Raw genomic sequence first — 26,379 nt, 5'->3', positions numbered from 1 at the left:
GTTTCAATCCAGAAAAGGGAGAAAGATAATCTGCAAGATTATGAACAGAAAGCCTAGATAATGACAGATGTGATGTGATGTGATGGAAATTAAGAGTGATTTGATAGGAGCAGAGCAGTGTCTGGGTAAAGACTAGAGCAAGGCTTCTCAGAGGAGATAATAAGAAGGATAGGAATGGATGAGTGATATGAAGGAACAAGTTTTCTTCTTCTCTTGTTTCCAATGAGACAAAAAAAATGCACAAAGGTCCTGAGGTAGGAGTAAACAAGGTTTTCAAGATATATCATTTTGCTTAGGGTTGCAGTTTCCAAGAACCTGTCTATGGTATTGAGTTTTCACTTAACCTGCAGCTGCCAAAAAGCAGAGAAGTAGACTTTGCCCACAGACTGTGGCCCAGGAAATAAAAGTGTATGGACAAATAACACAATATATCCCACAGTCCACAAAAAATTACCCATGGGTGCTGAGAGTTGGGCTCTTCTAGAGAAACAGCCCATTCAAATCCACTAGAGCAAAGTTTTTCCCTCAAGACCCCTTCATATTCTTAAAAATTATTGAAGACTCTAGAGAGATTTCATCTATATAAGTCATATATCCATCAATATTTAGGAATTGAAACTGAGAAAAGTTTTCAATGCTTATTAATTTGTTTTAAATTGCAAAAACAAAAAAAGAAAAATGTGAACAAATAACCTATTTTATTAAAAATAAAAATAATCTTTCAAAACAGGAAAATTTTGTGAAAAGAATGGCACTGTTTTACAATTTTGCAAACGTCTTTGAAGACTTGGTTTAATAATAAAGTTGGATTCTCCTGTCTGCTTCTGTGTTCAAGATGTGGTGATATGGTGTTTGGCTGAAGTATGTGAAGAAAATCTGGCCTGCACAGATATGTAGCTGGAAAAAATAGGAGCATATTAATAGCCTTCCCAAACAATTAAAAATATTCTTCCTTAATGTGCCATCAAAAGTGTGCAAATAATGCTTTTTAAAGGTAAGTTGTGATGTGGAATCAAAAACTCATTGCTGAACTTTTCATCTTCTGTTGCTTTAAAATTCATTGGCTTATATGGTATCTTAAATTGACCTTTTACCAAAACATGATTTTATATTGGTTCACTCAGTCATGCAGATCTTCCTAAATGTTTTCACAGTTCATTATACAATATCAAAACACCAAATTCTCTAATATCACCCTGACCTTATTGGGAAAGTTTAAATATTAGAAAGATGTCAAACTCACAAGGACAGACACAGGTTTCCAAAATTTCAACTTTTGTTTTCAAGCTTGAATTTTCATTGGCAAAAAGTGCTGCCTATTGTATTCCTTGAAATGACAAGCTCATGTCACTCATTTTTGACATAATATCTGCCAAACCCTAAGTCAGAATAGCCATAATTTGTTTGCCCGCCAGTCTTTCAAATAAAATGGTATTCCATGAAAAAACATCACTAGCTCAGTTTTCAACTCCATCCCCAATGTGATTTCCTTGAATAAATCATCATTCTTTATATGCATCATTCTTTATATGCACCTGATTCATACTTGTCATTGCCTTACAGAATATTAAACACGTGTAAATTCAAGGGTCTGGACTTAATAAAGTCAATAGTTTTTTTTCTGATTCATAATGGATGTTCCTACGTGAACCTGGCATTTTTATTCTAAGCAGGATTCTAGTTTCCATGCAGCCTCATACAGTGACCTTGTTTACCTGATTTTCCCACTGCCCTTAACCTTTCCTTTCTGGTAACCACTATTTTGTTCTTACAGTCTGGAAGCTTGCTTTTATTTTATTTAGTACAGTCTTTCATTTTGCTTCTCTGTGTACCACCTGTAAATGAAATCACTGGGTGTTTGTCTTCCTCTCTCTAAATTATTTCACAAAGTATAATGTTCTCTAGTTCCATCCACATTGTTGCAAATGGACTTTTTTCATCTTTTTTTTTATTGCTTAGTAGCATTCCGTAGGGTATACATACCCATCTCTTCTTTGCCCACTTGTCTGTCAATCACTATGTTGTTCCCAACTCTTGGTTACTATAACTAATACTGCAACAATCATGGGGGTGTATATCTCTTAAAATAGTGTTTTTGTATTCTTCAGATACGTACACAGAAGTGGAATTGCTAGACCAGTTGATAGCTCTATTCTCAATTTTTTAAAGAACCTCTATACTGTTTTCCACAGTGGCAGCACTGTTTCCGCCAACAACGTGCAAGGGTTCTCTTGTGTCCACACCCTCAACAACACTTGTTGCTTCTTGTCTTTTGGATATGAGCCATCTCACAGGTGTGAGATCAGATCTCATTGCTATTTTAATTTGTCTTTCCCTGATAAGAACAGATGGAGAACATTGTTTCATGCATTTGTTGGTTATCGGTCTATCTTCTTTGGTGAAGTACCTGTTTAGAAGTTGTTTGTAAATTTTGCTGTTTTGTGAGTTCTTTATATAGGATATTAACCATTTATTTGATATATGATTTGTAAATCACAATGTCCTTGAGTACGTGAATGGATAAATAAACTGTGGTACCTCCAAAATGTGGAATATTATTCAATGCTAAAAAGAGACAAGTTACAAGCTATGATGAAACAGGGATAGACTTTAATTGCATACTACTAAGTGAAAGAAGCTAATCTAAAAAGGCTTCTTACTGTGTGTTTCCAAATGTCTACCATTCTGGAATAGACAAACTGTGGAGAAAAAAGTAAAAGGTGAGTAGTTGCTAGGGGCAGGGGAATAGGAGGAGGGATGAACAGTTAGAGCACCGAGGATTTTTAAGGCAGTGAAAATACTATTATTAAAGGTAAGCTATGAACTTAGGGTGATTATCATGTATGAATGTCAGTTTGTCCTTGATTAAAAAAAAAAAATGTACCATACTGGTAAATTATATTGACGACAGGGTAAGTTATGCATATAGGGGGGCAAGAGCTGTAAGGGAAATGGGAAATCTCTGTACCTCCCTCAATGTTGTTGTAAACCTAAAACTTCTCTTTAAAAAGTAAAATCTTGGGCCTCCCCTGGTGGCACAGGCAGGTGAGCGCCACACTGTGAAACTGTCCACAGCCACTGCAGTGCTGGTTCGAACCTGGCTGGCCGGCGAGGGTCCCACATGACTCACCAGACCTCTCCTGTCACGCCCACTGCTCCCCTCAGCAGTGTGTTTTGTCAGTCTGCCTGTTCTCACCGCTTTGTCTCTGGTGAATCCTTTCACCCTCCCATGCATCTGGCCTGTACTCTGGTTCTCATATAAATAAATAAATCTTTAAAAAAAAAATAAAATCTGAACAAATACAACTATGTACTTCCCATTGGCATTTTTCACAATGAGGCCTGCTTAAGAAAATTGACTCTTATCAAATCTGAGTGAGATCAAATCTGAGAAGTTGGGGTTAGACCGTTATTGGAAGAGAAGATATTGTGAATCCTTTCACCCTCCCATGCATCTGGCCTGTACTCTGGTTCTCATATAAATAAATAAATCTTTAAAAAAAAAATAAAATCTGAACAAATACAACTATGTACTTCCCATTGGCATTTTTCACAATGAGGCCTGCTTAAGAAAATTGACTCTTATCAAATCTGAGTGAGATCAAATCTGAGAAGTTGGGGTTAGACCGTTATTGGAAGAGAAGATATTGTGAATAATTTCTGTGTGATTCAAGAAACAATGCTTCAGGGGAAATCACCACAAAATTGGGCTTTTGGGTGTGGCTGGAACACCAAAGGGAAGGGAGGGCATGAAAGAGGACCCTGTCATGGGCAGGTTGAGCATCTGCTTGGGATAGACATTAACTGCCATTCAGATCAGCTCCCCTTTTATCTTCGAAGAGAAGGAGCCATACAAAGATCTCTGAGTAAAGGAGTGGGAGGCGGTAAATGTAGGAGAAGTAAATTGTGGTGGTAATGTGACAGGGCAACCCTGATGTAAAACAGGCTGCCTGACTGTAGGTCCTCACCGTATGCTTAAAGGGGACTTAAACTGCAGGCACACTCAAAAGGTTAACAAAAGGTTTATTTACAAGGGAAGGGGAAATGAGGAAATGAACAACTCAGGGAGAAAAAGAGGGAGATAAATTCTTAAATATGTCCTACCCATTCCGCTGACCTGGATTCCCAAATGACCCACTGAAACCAAGTCTACCTGGTCAAGAGCATGAGCCAAGAGCAGGAGCCAAGAGAGTGAGACCCCACTAACATGGCTGGTTATGAACACAAGACTGAGAAAATGGTTGCTTAACTCTGCTGTTAGGTCCTCACAACCTCCCTTTGGGGATCATGGGATTTGTAGTTCCCAGTATCTTGATAGAGTGAGGGTGGCATCCACAAAGCCCGTCTGGATTATGTGCAAGACATCCTTTACCCCTAACAGTAAGGGCTCCAGAGTCAGAGAGTGTGGTTTCACATGCTGGTTATACTCATAGAGGTATATGATCTTGGATAGGTTATGTAACCTCTGTGGAGTTTGTGTTAGGTAGAGAGTGCCTGGCACATAATAAGTGCTCAATGAATGTTAACAATTGTGATGTAACTGATAAAAGATGCAACAAGAAAACAGTGATGTTTGAGATGAGAGGTCTTGGGTAGCCACCCCAAAGATGTACTGTGGAAATAAGGATGTTCATTTGAAAAATGTAACAGGATAGTCCCCAAGAAAAGGAGCAGTTCCAGGTTCCCTGCCCCATCCAATGGAGGATGGAGCTGAGCAGGGAGGAAAAGAAGCTGCAGAGGAGACTGAGGAAGGAAGGAGGCAGGATGGAAAGCCAGAAGGAGACCTGGAGGAGACACATGGAGCAGAGAGACACATGAAGAAACTGTGTATGAGTCTTGGTCCTGGGCTGGGTGAAACAGATGTGGGTGAGAGACCCGTGGGGAGGTTAACAAAGGCAGCTTTTATCTTGATTTTGATTTTGCTCTTTTCCTCCCAGACTTGTCTGGCTGTTTCTGACCATTTCCTATGGGTCCCAGCCAGAAGGTGCTTTAGATGTGTGTCAGGCTTTCGGGCCTCAGTGGCCCTGCTTTGGGCCAACACTGTTTAACTGGACACTCACCCACGAGGGGATGGGTGACTTTGGATGCTTGATTTGGAAACTATATTCTTTGTCTTTTCTGTGTTGCACACTAATTGTATTAAAGTTCCTTTCCATTAAAGGACTTAAGTGTTTTGTGTTGATGCAGCAGATGGCAGAACCTATTTAGAGAAGGCAGGTTTAGGGGTTCTGGGGTGCCCCTCTCCCTGCCCTGTAACAAAACACCAACAACTTGACAAGACTTAGACTCCCGAAAACCTGGGAAGTAGAGGTCAATGCCAGAGACCTGGGGGGAAACAGAGAAAGGAAGAGAGCTGTGTCCTTAATGCTATGTCCAAGAGCAGCTAGACTGCAATCCTGCAAGGAAAAAATCAGATCCTCAGGTGAGACCTTGAGGGTGATGAGCAGAGGCCTGGAAGAGGGAAGAAAGTGACAAGATAAAGAGCTATCTCTCTGGTTCCTTAATGCCAAAGGCGGGGAGCCCAAGGAATGAAAACCCAAAATCTCTTAGTGCCATATTAGTTAAGTAAATTTTTAAAAAAAATTTTGTAGGAGCGGTGTAAATCCTTATATCAAATAGCAATTACCTATGGGTTCCACTTACCTGCCAACCTGGGCCTCTCCAGAATGACTTCCCTTGAAGGATGTTAGCTAATACGTCACTAAGCGGCCTTTGAATGCGGACCACATAAGGAAGTGGGTAGAGGCAGCTCCAACAGTGGGCAGTAACAGTCAATCAGCAACTGTCTGGGCAGCAACAACCAAAAAGAAAGCTCAAACCTCATTTTTTTTTTTTTTGTTTTTACATCATTTGATGTCTTCACCCCTATTCCTTAAAACAAAAAAACCTCACATGGACACTGAAATTAAGACTGAGGGCCACATTCACTATAGGACAGCCACTTCCGAGCTCTTAGTGAGGGCAAGGTCTGCTGAGGGTGTTTGGAGACCACAGTTTGCCAGGAACGGACCTAATTAATTGCAGAAGCAATTAAATGAGTGTGTTTATAGGAAGAACACAACAGGCTTGTAACCTTTTCTGAGTCTTTTGGGGCACCCCCAGAGGGGTTTTTGATGTTTCCTGATCATATTACTTCTGCCTTGTTAGAAAGTATTCCCTTTTGTCAAATGAAATGGAACATATCAGACCCAGCGGCATCAAATAAAGCACCTAAACCATGTCCTGGTTTTCCTGTCTGAAGGTGGTGTCGCCAAGTTTCCCTGTGACCACTGTTCACCTTCGAATATATTGTTTCCAGAAAATTACATGAAGTACTCTGCTTTTCAAGATTCATGCAAGCCTGAGAGCTTCCTGAGAACTTCCTAGAAGTAGATGGTATTTATCATTAACCAAATGCCATCCCCCCCAATGTTGTTTGACTTTACTGACTCTACTTCCTTGATGCCTCATTCCCCAACTATGTAAAAAAAATTGGCCACATCTAACCCATAATTATAGAGGCATGAATTCGGTCACCCAAAAAGGTGTTAGACTAAAATTCTTTCGTTGATTAAAACCTGCCTTCCATGCAAAAATTAACATGGCAATAATGACAACAATAAGGGCCATATGAATGGTTACCATTTCTCTGCCCCCTACAATATTTCAGCTACATATAACCCCTTCCATAGGTATTATTCCTTGCCATTTTACAGACAAAAAACCCTGAAATTCATGGGGGAGATGTGGTTTGCCCAACAACATCACACATAGCTTATGTGTGGCAAGGCTGGGATTTGGACCCACATCCTATGCAATGATTGCCCTGACTGTGGTGCTATCTCTCCAGTTACTTCTTCCCTGCTGGGTCCATGCTGGAAGTTGGAAGGAATTCCAGGCTCGCCTTCAAGCTCATTAAGGGGTCCTGGTATGACCCTTCCCTCTGGGCTTCAGCAGCCCCCATAATTAGAGAAAGATCATGAAGGATGTTCCAGACCCTCTGTCCTTGCTGGAGCTAGGCAGGTTTGGAGAGCTGAGCTTCGCAGAGTCACAGTTACAGGTCTTTTGTAGTAACATTAATCTTTACCAACCTCAAACTTATATGGCTAAATCCAGAATGAAATAATAATAGTACTAGCATAGAATAAAGTTTCATGTCATGGTTAAGAGCCCAAACTCTGATATGGATAGTCCTGTCTGCTTTCAAATCCTAGCTGTTGTTACCTGCTTCTGAAATCCCTGGGATGTCCATCACACCCTCTCTGAGCCTCCATTTTCCTCTGTAGGATGGGGATAAAAATACAAGCCACATTCAAGTTTAGCAAGACAATTTATACCAAGAATCTATCACATTACTAGTACTCACACTGTAGTGTTGTTGTTTTTTTCCCATAACAAAGTTCATCAATAGACACCTATGGCACTTTCTTGGTAAACTGGGGCAAAGCTCATCCCATCACTGCCACGTTTAAAATCTTCCAGAGCTCCCTTGATGGGAAATGTCTCAGATCCCCAGGTGAAGTCAAGGTCATTCTGACCCAGTCCAACCACCTCCCACCTTCAGTCGCTTCCAGTGTGCTCAGCATCCACTTCTCTCCTCCCTCCTCTCCCCACTGCTGTGCCACTTCAGGCCCTCTGCACATGCAGCTCCTCCAGATGTCTTTGTATGTATCCGTGAAAGTCAGTTCTCTTCTTATTTCGTGGGCAATAAAACCTTCTCTATGTAAGAAAAGCTTCAAGCACTGTGTTTGCAGTTTACTGGGAGGGACGTCTAGGGCACACTAACCAAGGCAGGCTACTTATTGGAAGCAAACTGTGTGCACGTGGGGTGTGTGTGTGTGTGTGCGCGCGCGCGCGCATGCTTGGGGCACATGGACAAGATTAAGAGCCAAAGTAACCAGGTTTAACACTCACTGAGTTCTGCAGAGGCAAGAACAGTAGGGAATTGGGCCTCCCTGGTGGCAAGTCTCAGAGCTAGTAAGTCATCAGCAGTCACTACAGCATGAGTTCTATCTCCAGCCAGGGAGCTGATCCACATGACGCAACAGACCTCTCCTGTCTTGCCTGCTGCTCCCCTCAGCAGTGTATTTCAGTAGTTTGCTTGTTCTGCTCTCCACTCTGTCTCTGGTGAATCCTCTCACCCCCGGCACCTGGCCTACATCCCAGTTATTGTAGGTATAAATAAATAAACAAACAAACAAACAAACAAATAAATAAATCTAAAAAAAAAGGTAGGAAATGTACATAAACAGTGTTGTATCTCTTTTCCCCCACACTCCCCCCCCCCCAAGAAAAAATGTGAGAGCCTAACCCCCAGGACATCAGAATCAAGACTTTATCTAGAAACCAGGTCATTGCATGTATAACTAGTTAATTAAATTTCTAATTTCATTTCATGTGCGCTGGAGCAGTATGGGCCCCTAACCCAATACGACTGGTGTCTTTATAAAGACGTGGCCAAGTGAAGACAGACACAGCAGAAGACAACACTGTGAGATCATGAAGGGAGATATCAGAGATAGGAGTTTACAAAAGGGCCAAAGATTGGAGGCAAACCAAGAGCAGCTGGAAAAGGCAAGAAAGCCTCCTGCTACAGGTTTCAGAAGGAAAGTGACCCTGCCACAGCACAGCAGCCCAGGGAAATGAATACACACACCAACTTTATTTGCCACTGATTTTCTAATTGTTTACTGCATGACTTCTGCATTTTCACAACTAAAATTTATCAGCTATGGTGTATAAAAAAATACATGGCTGATTATTTTAAAATTCAAAATAAAAAATGTATAAAATGAAAATGTATGCCCTCTCATAACCTAACCTTTTGTCAAAGACTCATGTACGTATTAAATCAATATTGATCGTTACAGACTCCATCCCGGAGTAAACATTGCAGGTGCAAATGAATCAAGAAAACAAACTTTTTTCCTGGACACATGTAAACACTTGGTGTTTTGCGCTCTGTTTGTTTCCAAATGTCTGCATTTACTGTGAGTATTCATTACTTTTACAGTCAGAAAAAAGTAAAGAAAAAAATAAACAAATGAAATTTTAAGAGGAAAGAACAAGGATGACGTCTCAGGAAACACACATACCACATAGGAGGAGGGAAACCTGGCATGCCTCGGTGATTCCTCCCCAGCTTGCAAACTGGTCTGCCCAGAGTCACAGGGCACCCTCTGGGTGTCAGGTGCTAGGTGCTTGGTGTTTGGTGACAGACAGATCTGGTTGAGTCCCAATTCTGCCATACTATGTAACTGAGGTGCTTAACTCTTCATTGCCTCTTGCAGAGAAGGTAAGAGTACCACCCAGCACTGAACAACCTCTGAGATCCCTCCCAGCTGACTTGGATTCCTCCTTTCAGAAAAGGGTCTCTTCACAAGCCGAACGAAGGAGACATTAATGTCCCCAGCATTTCAGGACCAAGGGATTAACAGTCAAAGCCCCATTTCCTCTCCAGGACTCTTCTCAACTCCTATGTCCCTCAATAGTGAGTTTTATTCCGGAGCTCTTGTGCACTGACTGCTTATGCTGCACCCCCTGACACTTATGTGTTGGAATCTAATTCCAGTGTGATGAGATTTGGAAGTCATTAGGTCATGCGGGTGGTGGCCTCATGCACACGGTTCGTGTCCTTCTACGAAGCCCACAATACTCGCCCACGTACCTCCCACCAGCAGGGACACAGCCAGAAGGGAGGAAAGTCCTCAGCAGACACCAACTAGTCCAGCCTCTTGATCTTGGACCACTCAGCCTCCAGAACTGAGAGAAATATTTCTGTTGTTGCTAAGTCTGCCAGTTGGAGTATTTGTTGTGACAGTCTGAGCTGAGACGGGGTGAAAGCACCCAGTGATGGGCAAGGAGGTTCTTCATGCTTTGAAAATAACAACAACAACAACAAAATCTCTTCTGTACTGCCGTCTCCAAGGGGAAGTTGATTCCTATCTGGTACCGTATTTACCTAGAACAGAAAAGGTAAAAAGGGTAAAATTCTAAATATTGACACCCTGAGTGGTTTGGGGCTGGGTTCTGCAGACACAAAGGTGATGCCCACGTATAGTGGGGAGAATAGTGTCAGAGGGCTGGGGGTTATAAAAACAACGAAGGGCAGAGCAGAGGGCCAGGGTTCTGTGGGCAGCTGTGAGCCCCAGTAAAGAAGCCGGAGGAGCCTAGGAACCAGACTCCAATCATGGTTCAAGCAACAGAGGGTTTTATTCCTTGGCCAAGAATTGGAGAATTGGTGAATTGGAGAAGGCCTTCTCCCTGAACTAGTGAGAAGCAGACACTTATACGGGGGAGTGCCAAGGACAGCAGGACAGGCTACAGGGTCTCATCAGCAGGATTTCAGAGAAATGGGTGGGGTTTCCCAGAACTGCATTCTTGCCTCTTTTTCTTCCAAGTCTAGTCTTGACCGGATCTGTCCTGGCACTGGTGGGTGTGCTTTAGCCAGTAAGGCTGTGGCTTAACCCTTGTCTTACTGTTAGCTCCATCTTGGTCTCTGGCTTGCCCGGTTTTCTATGGTTTTGCCTGCAAAGAGATAAGAAAGAATAGAACAAAGATAAACAGGGCAAGGGCTGTGAATTTATGGTTACTGGGCTTGGGTGACAGGAACAGGACCGTCTGCACGAGGGAGACCTGTGAGCCTGGTCTTTGGAGCCAGTGGTGATAACAGCTAATGCTGTAGACTGAGCCTGGGCTAACATTGAGCAAACATTATCTCATCTCATGCTCACCACAGTCTCTGAGTCAGGGGCCATTGTAATCTTCAATTTAAGAAGAGGTTGTCTTCTGCCACTCACCAGAGGTGTTATTCTCAGGAGTTGGTATATTTGGGGCCAGACTAAACTGTTTAGGATTATATATGTCCTCTTGTTGCACACCAGATTACTATGAATTTAATAACACACATTTATTATATCATGGAATCAATGTGTCAGGTATCTGGGTGCCACTTAGTTGGGGCCTCCAGCTCAGGGGTCTTAGGTAGTCAGCTCAAGGCTGGGCTGAGCATGGATTTGCTTCCAAGCTTTCAAGTGGCCTTTAGGCCTAAGGCTTCCTCAGCACCAGGCCCTGGGGGCCTCTGCATGAGAGTTGGCTTCATTAGTGCACTGTGTTCAAGAGGGCAAGAAAGTGACAGAAAGCACCCTCTTTATAACTGAACCCCAGAAGCAACTTAGTTGTATCCTAAAAGTTAGAAACCAGCCACGAAATCTAGCTGAGCTCAAGGGGAAGGAATTATAGAAGTTGTAACTAACTGCCAAGAAGTCATTACTCTGGGGATCATTTTAGAAGGCTTCCAGGCCCACTTAGGACAATTGACAAGAGGCTGAGTTAGGCCACCAGAACATCTTTCTGCCTTTTCTTTTTTTCTTTTTTTAAAGATTTATTTATTTATTTATACAAGCACTGGGTACAGTCAGAAGCACAGGAGGGTGAGAGAATTCACCAGAGCCAGGCGGAAGAACAGAGCAGGCAGACTGATGAAGTACACTGCCAAGGGGAGCAGCTGGCGGCAGGAGAGGTCTGCTTGGCCATGTGGGACCCTTGCCCAGTGGCCGGGGATCGCACTGGTGCTGCAGAGGCTGCAGGCAGCTTCGCAGCCCAGTGCTCAACTGCTGTGCCACTGGGGAGACCCATCTTTCTGCCTTTTCTTCAATTCACATCAAATAAATATGTGTTCATATACATATATGTATACTCACCACACATACTATATATACTTGTATGTATATGTGTGTATAAATACATGCATATGTATATGATATAGGCTTATGTCTCTGTGTACACGTGTATGTGCGTCTGTGATACATCTCTATCTCTCTACATATATAGTCATGTGTCACTTAATGGGAGGGACATGTTCTGACCTCCAAGTGATTTTGTCATTGTGCCGACATCAGAGTGTAGTTATACAAACCTAAATGATCTAGCCCACGACACCCCAAAGCTATCTGGCATAGCCTATGGGAACCACCATTATATATGCGTCCATTGTTTCACAGAAACTTCAAGTGGCTCATGGTTATAGACGGATGTGCATATAGACACATATGTGCATACAAAAAATACAATTATGTATGTGTATATAACATGGGTGTGAATGTATATGTTGTGTACATATATTCATACATACGTATATGGTGTGTGTGTGTGAATGTGAATGTGTAAAATTTTTTCAGAGAATGTAGTTCGAAGCTTGAATCTAAAGAAAAAAGACAGCGCAGGGGAGTGGGAGCTGGTGGGAACCACATTTTAGGACACTGTACCCTGAACACTGAACTGAATGGATCGTTTTCTAGGAGGGGAACAATGCCAGGAAGGAGGGTAAGTGGGTGAAGGCCGCGATGTGAGAGGAATGGAGACCCGAGGGGCGGGGACCAGGAGGAAAGACCAAGCCAGGGAGAGCTGGAAATTCCTTCCAGACTTAATAATCCCGGGCATCATTAGCAAGCAAAGCAAGACTTCAGAACATATGTTTTGTGTTGACAGCGTACCCTTAATTAAAACAGCCCCAGTGAAGAACAGCCTGATTAAAAGAAAAATGGTGCTTGAGGAACAATTTGACTGTGGAGTGACACGGGCTGGCAGAGGGCGGGCAACTCCCTCCCTCGTTCCTCAGCTTCCAAGGGGACCAGAACTGCTTCCCCACCCTCCCCACGCTCGGGGCCACATGGCCTGACATCGCACAGCCCTCCTCACTTGCTCCTCAAAAGTCAGTTTCATTTCCAATTGCAAGATGAGACCACAGAGCCTGCCCGCTCCCTCCATGTGCCTCTCACTTGCGCACAATCCTGACCGGTCCTTCTAATAAATCAGAATGTCCTGTCAGCTATACAAACCATGTCCCGGTCTACACATTCCTTCTTGGAAAACCAGTGGATGTACAATAGGTGCCTTGCTGCCACTCCAGGGTACAGTGGCCTCTGTCTATACTACCCGCCGGGTCTAGAAAACACAGGGCAAGTTGGAGACATGCTCTACACTGTTGCCTGCTTCTACTTTCCATCCTTTCCAGGACATGGATGGCGTGTAGAACTAGGCAAGTCTATGCCAGGAGAAGGATGAAATTATTTTTCAATTTGATGAAATTAACCATTTCCTGGGAAAATTAATTTTAAAAAAATGACCTTTTTCTGAGGAAATAAGCTTGTGTTCTGAAACAAATTCCCTCTAATCTTGATTCAGGATAGAGGTTTTAAGGGGGAGGGGGTCCTCCATAGGACACTGCTGCAACTTTACTTTTGGGGTTCCCCAGAGATGGGCAGACAATCAGATGTGTATCCCAACTGTACACCAAACTGTTTATAAGAATGACAGCTGGCATTGATTGCCAGGTTTCTTACCTTATTAGTTCATTTATTCCTCCCAAAACTCCTATGAAGTGATACTATTTTGGGCCCTACTTGAACATTACCCTTTATTGACATTTTTAATGAGGAAAACAATTTTTAACTTTAGTGAAATAGGAATTTATTACCCCAAATGGCCAACTTTTGTAGATGAAGTTAAAAAAAAACAAAAACAAAATAGAATTTGGTAGAGACCCATCTCTCTATCATTGATTTCTAAGGATACTATGGGCTGTCCACTCATTTATCTCTCTAGAAACCTCCTTTCCCCTATGGCTAATTTGATAATGACCCTCTTAATACTGGGTGACTCTTTCACTCTTACCCTTGGTGGTTGATGATTCCCAGGGTGGTCATCCGATCCAGTGGTACCAAAAATGGCTTCCATGGGATTTGTCCTTGTGATGAGAGAACATATCACCTACTCTCTGGGGATTAAAATTGCAACATTAAAAACTCAGACCTTGGGGCCTCCCTGATGGCGCAGGGATTAAAGACAGTGCTATCAAGCTATCCTCAGCCACTGCAGCATGAGTTCAATCCCCGGCCTGCTAGGGAGCTACGCACATGGCACAGCAGACCTCTCCTGTCTTCCCCACTGCTTCCCTCAGCAGTGTATTTCAGTAGATCTGCCTGTTCTGCTCCGCACTCTCTCTCTGGAAAATCCTCTTAACCTCCACACTGTTGGCTTATACCCCAGTTGTTGTATACATAAATAAATCTTCAAAAAAAATCTCAGACCTTGTCACAATGTACCCTACCTCAGGGCAGGTAGTCTGCATTGCAAGAGAATGTAGCTGCCTAGAAAGAAGCCAGGAAATGAAGCAGAAACAGTGTTCTAGAACATTCTGTACTCTGATCCTCAACTCACTGAATAGCTCACCTTCCTGAGGCTTGGTTCTTCAGCCCTTCTTTGAATTCATATGCCAATAAAATACTCTTCTTACTTAAACGTTATGATTTTGACTCATAAAAGCAAGAGTCCTAACACATACATGTAAGAAGGATTTCCTGTCAAGACAGACCTAATTCCATTGAAAGATTGGGCGTACCTACGTACAGGGAGAGAAAGTTTCTGAGTCTGCAGCAATACCTCAGTTTCTGTGTACCCACACACGTCAACCAAGATTTAGGACAGACAGTCACTGCCTCTAGACCACTGATTTCATCATTGGCCAGAAAGACAATCACTTTGTTCAAATGATGGTAAAACCCCCAAAACCTACAAAGTAGGTTTGGGACATTTCTACCCTAAGTCATCATACTAAGAGTCCAAATATTAAACAAAAAAAAAAAAAAAGTGTTGTGTTTTTTTAATCTGCAGTGGTTCCTAAGGAACTGAATATTTTGAAAAATTAACTTGTAGCAAAATTGGGCAGAAGTAAATCTGCATATTGCAGCATCCCTACAGTGATGCTTGGAGCAGGCAGATAGATAGGGAATGACCCTAGAGCAAAGGATAAGGCTGTGAGTTTCTGCTGCATTAACTAGCCTTGACCTTCAACCAATCATGTCATATTTCTTTGCTTCAGTCATCTCTTCTTATTCTCGAGAATTATAATGACAATACTTCCTTGCTTCTGTCATTGTGATAATCAAGTGAAACTAGGTCTTGAAAACATTTGGTCAGGGCCTCCCCCATGGCGCGGCGGTTGAGCACTGGGTTGCGAGGCTGCCCACAGCCTCTGCAGCACCGGTTCGAACCCCGGCCACTGGCGAGGGTCCCACATGGCCAAGCAGACCTCTCCTGCCGCCTGCTGCTCCCCTCAGCAGTGTACTTTGTCAGTCTGCCTGCTCTGCTCTCCTCTCTGGCTCTGGTGAATTCTCTCACCCTCCCATGCTTCTGACTGTGCCCAGCGCTTGTATAAATAAATAAAATAAATTTAAAAAAAAAAAAAAGAAAACATTTGGTCAGCAGAAAAACCCTATAAGCTGCTGTCCAAATTATATTAAATTTTCTTTGTGCCATATCAAAAATAATATAATACAATTAATTTTTGTTGGTCAATGTGTGTATACAAGAAGAATGGGCAGACTTTTTCCCAAGAGGGTCATATAGTAAATGTTTTAGGTTCTGTAAGCCATCTCTGTCACAACTGCTCATCTGTGCCTCTATAGATCAAAACCAGAAATAGACGATAATGTAAATGTGTGGAAGTGGCCATGTGCCAATAAAACTTTATTTATAAAAACAGGCAGATGGCCAGATTTGGCCCATAAGCCAAGTCTCTGAGGTGTTAGACCTATAAGTTACCTGAAAAAACGAAAAGCCAAAGTGTGCAAGGATTATGAGATCTGTGGCCCTTAGAATGTTAATTTTCCTTTAATAGTTTGATGTTCATTTTACAATGAATAAAATAGGCATCTTGTACTCAACTAGTCATGTTCAAAAGTAGGCCCAAGGATCATCATGGGATTTCTGCATGCAGCAGAATTGTGGATCCTGGGAACAGCTTGCAATTCCCACTTCCTTTGCTTCAAATTCCAGCTCCGTAGGGGTCCTCTGGGCCTTTCCCACATCACAGTCAGCACTAGTTTTGTGGGAGGAGGGGCCTGCATGCCATTCCAGAACCGCTGTCTTAGAATTATGCAGGCTGGACTCACCCTTTTGTTGGCAGTGACTTGATGGTCTCACAAAAAAAGCATACTCTCTATCAGTGGTTCTCAACTGGGCCGATTTCGTCCCCCCAGGACACATTTGTCACTGTCACAATGGGAGCTTGCTAGTGGCATCTACTGGGCAGAAGCTAGGATGCTAATAAACAACCTAGGAATTGGACAGTCCCCATTGGAACAAAGAAGTGCCCAGGCCAAAATGACAAAAGTGCTGAGGTTGGGAGGCCTGGTTCTACATTAATAAACTTTGCTAATAATATAAAGTATAATATCTCCTGTTGTGAGTAAAACTAGTTGTTTAAATCCAGGGGTGGATGTGAGGCTAGGCCATTTTGAATCAACACCACCCCGAAATTACAGAGGAAGCGGAAAGAAGAAAGTGGCATAGTTAATATTGATTCATTTTTCGGGCCACCCCGGTGGTGCAGCAGTTGAGTGCTGGGTTGTGAAGCTGCCCGCAGCCCCTGCAGCACCAGTTCGATCCCCAGCGGCTCCCCAGCCACCAGAGGAGGGTCCCACATGGTGCGCAGACCTCTCCTGCCGCCCGCTGCTCCTCTCAGCAGTGTGCTTCGGTCCTTCTGCCTGCTCTGCTCCCCGCTCTGGCTCTGGTGAATTCTCTCAACCCCGCCCCCCCCCCACCCCGCGCTTCTAACTGTACCCAGTGCTTGTATAAATAAATAAAATAAATAAATAAATCTTTTTAAAAAATTGATTCATTTTTCAATATGATGAACTTAAAGTGAGTTATATGGTGTAATATATCCCCATTTCTCTGAGCGTGGGTTAGAAGAGGGGAAACAAATATCTAAGGAGCTAAAGATGATTTATTTACAGGTGTGTGTGGGAACATTTTATTTCCTTCTCCTTACTTTTACAAAAAAACAAATTTAACATTAGCTATAAGGGACAGAGAGAGGGAGCTGTCCTGGAATCTTTTATAAGTAATACAAAGATTAGTGGTGACAACAGTAGTAGTGGTGGTGGTGGCAGTTGTAGTAGTAGTGGTAGTAGTAGTAATAGCAGTAATAGTGAATGGTGAAATACTTTCTGAGCAGTTCTATGTCCCAAGCACAGTGTGAGGCAGAGACAACTCTGACTGTTGTCTCCTTGAGCGTCGCAGCCTCCTGGGAGGTCACCACGACCATTATTTAGAAGGTTAATGCCCAAAGTCACGCAGCGAGCTAGCAGCGACAAGAGAGGTTAAGTTAGACAGTCTGGCTCCAGTGGCTAACTCTTAGCCCCATCCTGTAGCTATCTGTCTCCACGTGTCCCCAGACCTACTCCACAAGCCTAAAAGTTCTTGTTTATAGTCCCTGAAGGGCTCAGGACCAAGCCTAGCTCACAGCCAGACTGCTAAGCCCTTGACTTAATAGAATGAATCAAAACCAGATTTGCCTCAATAGGTGAGATTCTCGGCGACCGCCGCGCGGGGGCGCGCGGGGGCCAGCTGTTGGGCATTCAGACTGGGGACCAGAAGGAGCCCCAGATCTGGAGGGAAGCCTCAGGGTAGGGGCATGGGGAGGGCTAGGGAGAATGGGAGGCAGGGCGGACTTTGGGAGGGAGGAGGAGTGGCAGCCTTACTCAACACTTTATCGCATGTTTTCTGCATTGCAAAGACAAATACTCTGTCAGGGAGATGACTGTAACCACTTAATTAACTCTCTCTTGTTGAAACAATGGTGTCTTCAGTAATTGCCCGATTAAATGGCATGGAAATATGCTCTCCGCAGACCAGATCCTGGGCTGATCATCCGTCTTTCCCTACTACCCCTGCGTGCTGGGATTGATACCAGGGCTAGTCTTTATGTTGAAATGTGGTATTTGTTCTGCAGGCTTGTTGGTTTCTCTCCAGAGACATTTCCCCATTCACAAGCTTCCTGTTTACAGGCCCCATGCCCCCTGTGGATAAACTCTTCATCTGGGGTCATGACCATCCCTATACTGATGGCAAATCTCACCTCCTAACTCTGACACTTGTGGAGTGAAACTGGGATCTCTTGTTAATGTTAGAAGAGCAGGCTGCATGCATGGTGGCTGCATGGATGGCAGCTCCCCCTTTTGTCCCTGGAATCCAGAAAAGCTGCCTGGGTTCTCATCCCACGTCTGGTGGACATCTCCCACTCAGCAGATGCAAGGCTAACTTGATTTCTCTAGCTTCTAGAGAAATGGTCACCTCCCTTCTCCTCCCACCTGGACCCAAGCAAACCCGGTCACAGAAGGAGCTCCCTAGATGGTTCACCAGCTCAATGGCCAATTAACTGAAGGCTTGCTCCTGAAGAGTTTATCCTTGACTGTAAAGAGTTCTCATGAAGCTCTGCAGAAATTCTAACTAAGAGATTCATTTTATGAATGGAAATACAATTATGGGTCAGTTCACGATGGCCATACAGTCTGAGAAATGTGTTAGGTGATTTTGATGTTGTGTGAATATCACAGAGCAAATGTGATGGCTCAGCCCACTACACAGCTAGGCTACAATTGGAGGTCATCCCATTCTATATGGGACTTGGGGTCCCTAGATGGGACCATAACACCATTATACAAAGTATATCCCCAATCTCCCCTGCCTCACGCGCACTCGACCAACCCTCCTTAGTTTTTTCCCCAAGCCATTTACCATTACCCTACACACTCTAGATTCTACTTTTTTACATGTTTGTTTATTGCCTATTTACCCATGCCTGTATCTCCTAGAACTGTTCCCGAAATAACCCCCAATCTGTCCCTTCCCATTGCCGTGGACTCAGCCTAAGAACAGAGATCACGAAACAGCCAATAGGCACTACAGCCTCTCCCAGTTTTATTATTTATGGATGACCAAAAATATCAGCCAGGGTGACTCCCTCAAACACAGCTCTCAGGTCAACCTAGAAAACTGATTCTCCAGGGCTAGCAAGAAGCAGTGGCTCTGCTTGAAGGAGCCATCACTGGGAAGGCCTTCTTCCCAGTGTGGGAAACTCTTCTTGACCAGAGCCTCCTGCCCCCAGAGCCACCCAACAGCCCCCACCCCTGCCTCCTGCCTCCAGCTCCTCATCTTCCAGGCTCCTTCCTCCTGACCTTCCCTCACTCAAGATGTTGTAGTGACCTTTATAAAGCACAAAGCCATCCTTGCCACCTTTTACCGAAATTACTCAGCCACCCCTCCTTGGCTGGCCAGGAGTAGTAAAATAAGGCCTAGCACAGCCCCTGAAGACAGAACATGGGTTAGCACATCAAGCGCTGGGGGCTCGGGGAAGCAAGTCAGAATCTAAATCTTCAGAAACTGTAGATAAGACTAGATCCTATAGGATTATCTCAGGGTTTCTTAACCCTGTGTGTTAGCACGATTGACATCTTAGCAGGCAATTCTCCTTCATGGGGTGCTGTTCTAAGCCCTGGGGGACACTGAGCAACATCATTGGCCTCTCCCCACCCAGATGCCAGTAGTACCCCTCTCCATTTCTGACAATAAAAAATGTCTCTGGACTTTGCCAAGTGTCCCTTCTGGTCAAATCTCCCTTGTTCCATTGAGAACCACTGGGTTATCATAAGCATTAAATAAGAACATGTGTGGAAAGCCCATAGTCCCTTGAGGAGAAATTGTTCTTTAAGAATTTTTAAGAATATTCATTATTTACCTCTAACCTACCAATCTGTTTTCTTCTTCCCCATTCTCATCTACACCCTGAACTATGCAATGTTCCCTAGAATGCATACACCTCCCTTTTCCCAACATAAAGTTTTCTCCTCTCTTAACTTGATTCCACAGTCTTATAATCATCTTTTTTTTATCATTTCTTCCTTATTAAGATGGTGGACAACTTGAGAGCTGTTCTGTGTCTGTAGTATCTGTCACGAATATTAATACACTTATTATTAGTGTATACACTATTATCAGCACACTAGTAATGATGATTTGAGTCCATATCATGTGCCTACATCATCTTTCTTCATCTTCATGACTAACTTATGAGATTCATACTATTCTCACTCCAAAGTCACAGATGAAGCCACCGAAACACAGAAAGGTAAATAATTTGCCTGGAGTCATATCATTTGTAAAGCCTGAAACTCAACTTTGTCAAATAACATATCTGATAGGGATCTAGTATCTTGAATATACAAAGAACTCATACAAATCAAACAGTGCAAAAAAAAAGAGCAAAGGATTGAGTAGACATTTCTCCAAAAAAGATATGCAAATGACTAACAAGCATTTGAAAAGATGTTCAGCATTATTAGGGAAAAGTAAATCAAAACCACATAAGAAACTGCTTCACATGCTTTAGTGTGTTCTGAAAAAAAATAGAAAAGTGTTGGTGAGATGTGGAGTAACTAGAACCCTGGTGCATTGCTCCTGGGAATGTAAAATTGTGGAGCCTAATGAAAAGTTTGCATTTCCTCAAAAAGGTTAACATAAAACTACCATAAAACCAAGAAATCCCACTCCTAGATTTTTATTCAAGAAAACTGAAACCAGAAATCTAAAAAAGAAAAAATAAAAGCAAATCTTTAACATTGTGTTCAACAGTATTATTCCTAACAGTCAAAAAAAAGAAACAACCTAAATATCTATCAACAGACAAATGGCTAAGCAAACTGGTTTACTTGTATATGGAATATTACACATTAATGAAAAGGAATAAAGTACTAATACACGCTACGACATGGATGATACTTGAAAACATTATACTGCATGACATGTCAGCCACAGAGACTACAAATAATAGGTTTCCATTCTCCATTTACATGAAATACCCAGAAGAGACAGACCCATAGAAATACAAAGTAGATTAGTAGTTGCCAGAAGGAAAAGGAAAAGGAAAATTACGGTGTATTTTAAATAGGATTCCATTTCAGGGAAATAAAATTCTGCAAATACTGATGATAGTTACACAAACTGTACATTTTTTTAAATGGTAAAAGTAGTGGTCTTTACATTATGTGAATTTTAACTCAATTTAAAAAAGCAAAAATATCATTGTTAAAACTTTTTAAAATACAAAATTACATATATATGAATAAGAACATTCTTCTTCTATTACACAGAATTAATCATTAATGGTTTGCTGTGTGTCTTTCTGTACTGTTCTACAACACACAAATACACTGCTATGTATTTGCACTGCTATGTATATGCACACATGAAGATGAAGATTGAGGTTTAGTAAAATGCAATCATAATCTAATGTATGCTACAATTTTTTCTATTTATTTAGCATGTATGCATTCCCTTATCAGCACAGGTAACAGCTGCTTTATATTGTTTTTGACAGCTACATATGTTCCTATAATGTGAAGGTACTATCCATTTTTTTACAGATGTATTTATTTATGCATAAAAGAACTGGGGTGTAGGTCAGAGATGTGGAGGAGGGTAAGAGGATTCACCAGAGACAGAGTGGGGAGCAGAGCAGGCAGATCCACTGAAATACACGGCTGAGGGGAGCAGCAGGCAAGAAAGAAGAGGTGTGCTTTGCCCTGTGGGTTAGCTCCCTGGCTGGGGATAGAACTCATGTTGCAGTGGCTGGCAATTACTTGATAGAGCTGTGTCTTTAACCCCTATACCACCAGTGTCCATTTTTATAGACATTTCAAATGCACATAAATTTTCTCTATGATTAATAATGCTGCAATTAACATCTTTTTGCACATAGCTTGACATTTGAAGAGGTACCCCTGTAGGATGGGTTGATTGAATTTTAATTGCTGTTAATATATATCCAGTGCCGACAAGGAGTTAGTTATCTGAGACTGGAAGAACCAACAAGAGTCCTTCCCTATGTTGGAAAGGAAGTTCTGAGAATTCCAGCACTACCATCTTCCAGAATGCTGACTCCAGCACCTCTCATTTTCCATTCTCAAAAATCTGGTGATTACAGTGCCTACTCATAAAGTTGCTCCCAGAAGAGGGACAGACAGTGACTAGAATTGGTATTGCATGTGAAAGCAATGATAATCTCCAGCCCCTGAAAAAGAGACTCATTTTGTAACACACCACTAGCTTCTTTATTTGATTTCAGTCAATAAGATTCTTTTATTAGGGTCCTCCCTGGTGGCCTAGGGGTTAAGTGTCAGTGTTATCACCTCAACAGCCTGAGTTCCATCCCCGGCCAGGGAGCTAACCCACATGGCACAGGAGCACCCTACCTTGAGGCCCTCCAGAGGACAACCCCTAGGCACATCATGACTTCATGTGAAATACCAATCTTGGAACAATGGCAATATAAACATTTTATGGAAAAAAATTGTTGATAATTTTATTTGGATTATTTAATTTATTTTTTATTTGATTTTTCCCTCCACCATCCCTTATATCACCTTGTCCCTTTCTCCCTTCTCTTCCCTCTTAACCTTAGAGCTCTCACTGCAGTTATTACTGTGCTAGTTTTGGTTCATTACTTCACTTTCTCCAATTCCCTGCTATGTAAATGTCCAGTATCTGTCTCTGACATTCCCACTTGTTTCATTACACATAAGTTCTTCCATTTTGCTCTAAATGTCAACACTTCTTTATGGCTGGATAATATCCCCATAGTGTGAATATTAGAGTAGACTACATCTTCTTGATCCAGTGGTTTATTGATGGGCAGTTAGGTCGCTTCCATATTGTAGCTTTTGTTATATTGCTGCAATCGAGATTATAGAACATGTGGTCTTTTGCACTAATGGTTTCGTATTCTTTGGATAGATGCTCAAGAGTGGGATTGCTGCATCGCATGGTATTTCCATTTTTAGATCTTTAAAATAAATCCAGATCATTTTCCACAATGGTAGAAATTATTTTACTGGAAAATGGGGCATTCTAAAAAACTGTGACTTACAGTTCAATTGAAGAGCTTGGATATTTTTAGTTCAAGCTATTGGTGATGATTGTTGAAACTAAAATAGTTTTATTAGAGGCAAAAAGGAAAAGAAAAAAAGCAGAAGTGGATAGGAGAAATTGAGCCTGGAGCAACATATCTGAATCCATCAAGATGAAAACAATTTCTATCAGAAATCAAAAAGGTGGCTGAAGAAATTAGGATTCTTTCTTTCTTCTATAAAGAATATTATAACTGGGAGTTGCATTTCTAATCAAGGACTAAACAGCAAAGAAACCTAACAGCAATGCATAGAACTTATAGATATTATAGATATAAGCCAATTTATATAGATAGAAAATAAAATATTTAATAGATATGTATAAAACTGTAGGCATTATAAAGTTAAAAAGGCAATTCTAAAATTTCATTGATTTAAAAATCAAGGTCTTACATCATATGCACAGATTTTGTAAGAAAACCCAACTCCAGAAGTTGAGATTTAATTGTGGCACATAGCTCAGTTTTGTCTCTTACTTTGCAAATTTTTCTCAGCCTGCTTTTTCCAACATAGTTCCTCAAATGCTCCTTGCCCCAGCTCTACCATCCTATTGGCTTCCTCGTTAATGAGTTAATAAAGTAAATACATCTTTGGCATGGACTCATTGCAGAGTTGAATGAAAGTCATGGTTTTAACTTTTAAGTTAAATTTTTGAGAGTGGCTCCCTATTTCAAATCCTGGTGGCTTTCTAGGGTCCCTGGAATGACATGCAAGGCTTTGCACCTAGTCACCTCCTCAGAGAAACCCTTCTCTGACCAACGGAACCACATCTATGTCCTACGGAATAGTCCCCCTTATCTGAGAGGGAGAACTTCTGAAACCCCCACTGGCCTGAAACCATGGATAGTACTGAACCCTGTACAAACAGAACTATGATAAAGTGTGACAGATAAATCTGGCACAGTATGAGATTAGCAACAGTAAGTAATAATAAAATAGAAAAAGCATAACAAGGTCCTTTAATAGAAGCTATGTGAATGTGGTCTTTCCCCACCACTCTCTTTCAAAATATCTTACCAGGTATGATCTTTTTAGACCTCAGTTGACCCTGGGTAACTAAAACCTCAAAAAATCAAACCATGGATAAAGGGGGACTACTGGCCTCCCAACTCAATCCCCTCGCTCCCTCATACCTTCTGCATAGAGTTGAGTCATTTCTGATATGATCTTTTTCATTTGTTTGCCTATTTAAATACTATCTATCACCCTGTCAACTGTGGGAGCCCCAAAAGACTACCAGAAAAACCTGTTAATCAAGCAAGTCTGAGTTTATTGGAAGTATTGCAATCAACAAGAAAGCGGCCTGGACAGAGGGAGTCTCAGTAGTGTCTGAAAATGGGAACTTGAGAGAAGGTATTTGTAGAGTTTTACGATGTCACTGGGTGACTTTAAAACAGGTCCTGAAGGCAGAGATGCGGATGAGAAGGGACAGAGTATATGATGCAACAGCCCTCTACTGGCAGACACAGCAAGGCAGGGGTCCTGAAGCAACTGTTGATGGACAATCTGTTAGCCTTTTTATTTAAGATTTATTTTATTTATTTATGCATGTAAGAGGAGCTGGGGTACAGGCCAGAGATGGGGGGAGTGAGAGAATTCACCAGAGACAGAGTGGGGAGCAGAGCAGGTGGATCTACTGAAATACACTGCTGAGGGGAGCACTGGTGAGACAGGAGAGGTCTGCTGTGCCATGTGGGTTACTTCTTGGCTGGGGATTGATACACTGGAGATTGATACTCTGGGGATTGATACACTGGTGCTGCAGTGGCTGCAGATAGCTTCATAGTACTGAGACTTAACGCCTTGGGTTATTTTTGTTTTTTTAATTGAGGTATAATTGATATGCCATTTGTACATGTATATCATAAGCCAGTTTTTGTATATATTGTGAAATGATCAGCATAAGTTTAGTTAACATTCATCACTATACATAATTACAAAAAAGTTTAGCAACTTTCAAATATGCAATGTAGTATTGGTAATCACTGTCAGCATATCCCCATGACTTATATATCTGAAAACTGACCCCTTCACCCATGTTGCCTTCACCCACCTCTACCTCTGACAACACTCAATCTGTTCTCTGTATCTATGACTTTGTTTTTTTGATTGGTGGGGCGGGGATTGGCTCCATATATTATATAAGTGAGATCATGGGTACTTGTATTTTTCGTCTGACTTATTTCACTTAGCTTAATTCCCTTAAGTCCAACCACGTTGTTCTAAATGGTAAGATTTCATTCTTTCTCATGGCTGAATAATATTCCAGTGCATCAATATACATTTCCTTTATCCATTTATGTGACAATGGGACACTTCAATTGTTTCTGTGTCTTGGCTATTGTAAATAATGCTGCAGTAAACAATGCAATACAGATCTTCCTCAACTTATCATGGGGCTACATCCCTATGAGCCTATCATAAATTGAAACTATCCAAGTCAAAGTGCTGACTGGCAGCTTGGAGCTGGCAGAGCCGTCATTGCTCAGCACCATGTGGGAGTGTCATACCATCGATCCCAAGAATGTTTGTCACTTACACACTGTTGGTTGTGTAAATCACAAGCTGAGATATCATATGTCAGGGACCATCTTTTCAAAATGTTGATTTGATTTTCTTCAAGTAGATACGCAGAAGTAAAATTGCTGGATATGTTAGTATTTGAAAGTAAGCTAGTTACCACCATCCCATCCAGAGGCAAATGTGTTCTGCTGTAGTTTTGCTGTGCCCCAACATTGTTCAACAGAGGAAGAGGAAATTATGTTGGTTTCAAAATAGATGGGAAGTTTCTTGAAGAAACAGATTTTGTCCCTCTGTTTATTCTTACTTACTTCCATATGCCAAGAAGTTACAAAAGGGTTTATTTACCATGTAGGAGTATTTTAATAAATATTTGCTGTTTAAATTAAATGATTCCTTTGATATTAAAAGCTGTTTGTGGCTCTGGGAAAGATACTTCTTCAAAAGTATCTTTGCAAAGGATACCTATGCAAAAAAAAGATAAAGATGAATTTATTGAGACCCCACCTTTACCATACCCCCTCCAAAGCACCCCAGATCCAAGGGTGAACCAAACCAAATTTCCACTCTCATGAGGCTAACTGCAATAAACAATGGGATAAATACAGATCTTCCACTGAAAAAACCCAGGCAACAAGGAAGCTAACCAATGAATAAACACCAACATTACATATTAGAAAAATCCATATTTATGTGCAATTCTTGTTCAGGGTTTTTTTTTTTAAGATTTATTTATTTATGCATACAAGAGCTGGGGTATAGGCCAGAGGCGTGGAGGGCGAGAGGATGCACTGGAGACAGAGTGGGGAACAGAACAGGCAGATTGATGGACATACATTGCTGAGGGGAGCAGCAGGAGAGATAGGAGAGGGCCTCCCTGGTGGTGCAAGGGGTTCAGGTGTATTTTTTTTTAAATAAATCCAAAGAAAAGCTATGCTCAAGTAAAAATCACAAAGAAGACAATTATCTTAAATTATCGTTGTTTTTATTACAAAAGTTATATGTGCTTGTTGCAACAAGAACTAATTTTTAAGTACAAAAATAAAAAGCCAATAAATCTACCTCCAGCACC

The sequence above is a fragment of the Talpa europaea genome (assembly GCF_964194135.1).
Source record: "Talpa europaea genome assembly, chromosome: 9".
In the NCBI taxonomy this organism is placed as follows: Eukaryota; Metazoa; Chordata; class Mammalia; order Eulipotyphla; family Talpidae; genus Talpa; species Talpa europaea.
Note: the sequence above shows the minus strand (reverse complement) of the source record.